Source organism: Acomys minous (genome assembly GCF_964271855.1).
Source record: "Acomys minous genome assembly, chromosome: 3".
Classification (NCBI taxonomy): Eukaryota; Metazoa; Chordata; class Mammalia; order Rodentia; family Muridae; genus Acomys; species Acomys minous.
In genome coordinates, this window is record NC_140485.1 from 80,298,183 (window position 1) to 80,302,317 (window position 4,135).

General features: G+C 45.3%; 1 pseudogene across 1 annotated transcript; it reads left to right on the plus strand.

Annotated features, from left to right (window-relative positions):
• The first annotated feature begins 2,539 nt into the window (after nt 1-2,539).
• Nucleotides 2,540-3,414, plus strand: LOC311594015 (small ribosomal subunit protein uS5-like; annotated as a pseudogene). Its single transcript has one exon. The product of its transcript is annotated as a small ribosomal subunit protein uS5-like (transcript).
• Nucleotides 3,415-4,135: the final 721 nt, after the last annotated feature.

Genomic DNA, 4,135 nt, shown 5'->3' on the forward strand with positions numbered 1-4,135 from the left:
CGGGAGGATACAAGGGAGGGGATAACCATTGAGATGTAATATGAATAAATTAATAAAATAAAATAAAAAGATTTACTTATTATTTACCCAGTATTCTGCCCACACATGTGCCTGCCCACCACAAGAAGGCACCAGATCTCATTACAGATGGTTGTGAGCCACCATATGGTTGCTGGGAATTGAACTCGGGACCTTCGGAAGAGCAGACGGTGCTCTTAACCTCTAAGCCATCTCTCCAGCCCAGTGAGGTTGATTTCAACCTGCCATAACAGGTACCCACACGCCTTTGAAGACTCAGCAGTTCATGGTTCAGTCTACTCCATGGTTTGACTACTTCTTCGTTACTTTCACGGTTTTTATGCTGCTGCCTGAAGTCTTCTCGGCGTTCGCTTTGAACTCAGTCCTCAGGGCATTTTCACTGCTTTTGCACAGATCTGGGAGAGCCAGATGTAGCTGAGTCCAGCCTGTTGTCAGTACGGCATCATGGTGTCTCCAGAGCGGCCCAGCGGACCCATCTTTTATTTAAATCCAAGAGGGATTGAGGACGGCTACTGTTGGTTTTTGCTCCTCCCCTCCAGGAGAGGGCACTATCACATTGTGGCCGCACAGGTCTTTGTGTGCCTTTAGTCTAGGCTGCAACATCTCTTTAGAGGGGGTTGTTCGAAAGGAGTCTCTTTCACAGTTCTGGTGCCATGTTTCTACCATGGCATTTGTATCTTGCTTTCCTCATATATAGTATAAATGCTTAAAGGAAGGACTTAAGCCAAAAATATTTCGATACCTTTTATTGGGAAGCAGAGGCAGACGGATCTCTGTGAGTTCCAGAACAGCCTGGTCTACAAAGTGAGTCCAGGACAGCCAAGGCTACACAGAGAAACCCCTGTCTCGAAAAACCAAACCAAACGAACAAAACCGAAAGGATCCGTAATTCTTTCTTTCTTTTCTTGCTTGTTGGTTAGGTGGTGGGTGTATGTTGGTTTGTTGTTTTGAGAGAAGGCCTCACTATCTAACTCTGACCTAGAATTCATCAACAGAGCCTTCTGCCTTCAACTCCGATGACAGGTGTGTCCCCAGGACCAGCTATAAACCACAGGTTTTTTTAGCCTCTTTCCAGTCTAAAGGTTAGGTCAATTTCCTTGAGACCCATGGGAATGGTGAAGCCTTCCCCTGTCAGTGTGGGGTTGCTGACGGAAAGTATCCACTTACCTGGCAGCTTCCACCTTGGGTGATTACAGCCTGAGACTGCTCCCTTCAGAGAATGCCTAACCGAATTAGCTAAATCTGCCTCCTTGTTCAGCTGTATACAGTAAACTTATTTATTCTTTGCTGCAAATAATAAATGTGCTGAGTTTCCCAGCTGCTGATGTGTTTCCATCAAAGTGCATGGCCTGGGCTGCAGAGATGGCTCAGAGTTTAAGAACACAGGCTGCTCTTCCTAGAGGTCCTGAGTTCAATTCCCAGCACCTACGTGGCAACTTGTAACCATTTATAATAAGACTGGATACCCTCTTCTGCAGAAATACATGCAGATAGAACACTGTCTACATTATAAATAAATAACTTTTTTTTTTTTAAGTTCATGGAAGTCGGTGTGGTGGGACACACCTGTAATCCCAGCACTTAGGAGGCAAAGGCAGGCAGATCTCTGAGCCTGAGGCCAGCCTGGTTTGCAAAGCTGCAAAGCCAGCCCAGGATAGCCAAGGCTACACAGAGAAACCCTGCCTCAAAATAAATAAATAAATAAATAAATAAATAAATAAAACAAAACAAAAGTTCATGGCCCACCCGATCTCAGCTTTTCTGTGTCTGTCTGTCTGTCTGTCTTTACTCCCTCATCACCCCAGTCCCAAGTCCAGTTGCCAGGACCCAGCTGTGAAGGTCACGGCAAAGGATAAGGGCAGAAGTTTTAAAAATAAAGAAAAATATTAAGTACAAAATAACAAACCATATTCTATCATGCTGAGTCTTGCCATGTTTTCTTCAGGCATTTAGAAAATTTATTCTATTATTTGGGGAAAGTGATGAAACCCTTTCATGAAGAATCCAATACTGTAGAGGAGAGATTAGGGGAAGAAACCACACCAGGTGCTGAGAAGTAGGCCTCACAACAAAGAAACAGCATCAGAAGCTTCACTCTAGGCCAATGTAGAACCAGCAAGATAACGTGATTACGGTGGGATGGTATTATAGGTTCAAATTTTAATGAAAAGCATTGGTTTTGCATATTTTATTATCATTTGCTAGAAAAAAGAAAACTGAATGAGCTATAAGAAATAATGAAATTTTAAAAATAAAAAAAAAAAGAAAGAAAAAATGAAAGGCATGGGCTAGAGAGATGGCTCAGCGGTTAAGAGCACTGACTGATCTTCCAAAGGTCATGAGTTCAATTCCCAGCAACAATATGGTGGCTCAAAACCATCTATAATGAGACTTGGTGCCCTCTTCCGGCCTGCAGGTCTATATGCAGACAGAACACTGTATACATAATTAATTAATAAATAATTTAAAAAATAATGACGCTTCTTCTTCCTCAGGAAAACACCAAATGGCGGATGACGCCGGTGCAGCGGGAGGGCCCGGAGGACCCAGGGTCCCAGGATTAGGAGGAGGAGGCGGCTTCCGTGGAGGATTTGGCAGCGGTCTTAGGGGGCCGCGGTTGTGGCCGAGGTCGAGTCCACGGGGCTCGTGGAGGTAAAGCCGAAGACAAGGAGTGGATCCCTGTCACCAAGCTGGGCCGCCTGGTTAAGGATATGAAGATCAAGTCCTTGGAAGAGATGTACCTGTTCTCCCTGCCCATTAAGGAATAAGATTATTGACTTTTTCCTGGGCGCATTCCTAAAGGATGAGGTTCTTAAGATCAGGCAAATGCAGAAGCAGACACGGGCTGGCCAGCGGACCAGGTTCAAGGCTTTTGTCGCTATTGGGGACTACAATGGTCACGTTGGTCTTGGTGTTAAGTGCTCCAAGGAGGTAGCCACTGCTATCCGAGGGACCATCATCTTGGCCAAGCTTTCCATCGTCCCTGTGCGGAGAGGCTACTGGGGGAACAAGACTGGCAAGCCACACACTGTTCCATGCAAGGTGACAGGTCGCTGTGGCTCTGTTTTGGTGCGTCTCACCCCTACCCCCAGAGGCACTGCCATTGTCTCAGCTCCTGTGCCCAAGAAGCTACTGGTGATGGCCAGTATTGATGACTGCTACACATCAGCCAGGGGCTGTACTGCCATCCTGGGCAACTTTGCCAAGGCCACTTTTGATGCCATTTCCAAGACCTACAGCTGCCTGACACCCGACCTCTGGAAAGAAACTGTGTTCACCAAGTCTCCTTATCAGGAATTCACTGATCATCTCGTGAAAACCCACACCGGAGTGTCTGTTCAGAGGACCCAGGCTCCAGCTGTGGCTGCCACATAAGGGTTTTTAACAAGAAAAATAAAATGGATTAATTCTGTTTTTTTAAAAAAGGCATTCAAATAAATAGTTGCAAACCTCAAGAGACCGGTTTTTTTTTATAGTAACCACTTTAAATTTGTGGATTGAGGCTGCAAACCCATTGACCTTGTGGTTGGTTTCACATGTCTGCTCAGTTTGAAACCACAGCAGTAGACTTTTCTGCTCTCCTTTTACTTCCTGATTGTTTTTTTTTTAATCTGTATTCTCATTTTCTCTCTCTCTCCCTCTCTCTCTCTCTCTCTCTCTCTCTCTCTCTCTCTTTCTCATTTTTGGTTAGCTGGTTGGTTGGTTTTTTCAAGACAGGGTTTCCCTGTGTAGTTCTGGCTGTCCTGAAACTCACATCGATCCACCTGCCTCTACCTCCCAAGTACTGGGATTAAAGGCGTGCGCCACCACTGCCCAGAGCCCCCCCCCTTTTTTATATGCTTTACTGGAATTTAATCCACAAATAGAATTCATCATTTTAAAGAACTTTGTGGTTATTTTAAATAATCGATTTGCTTTTTACCTTATGTGCATTATTGCTTTGCTTGCTCGTATGTGTGAGGGTGTTGGATTTCCTGGACCTGGAGTTACAGATCGTAACCACCACGTGGGGGCTGGGAATTAAACCCAGGTCCTCTCAAAGAGCAGCCAGCGCTCTTAACCGCTGAGCCATCTCTCCAGCCTCCAGAATTCACCA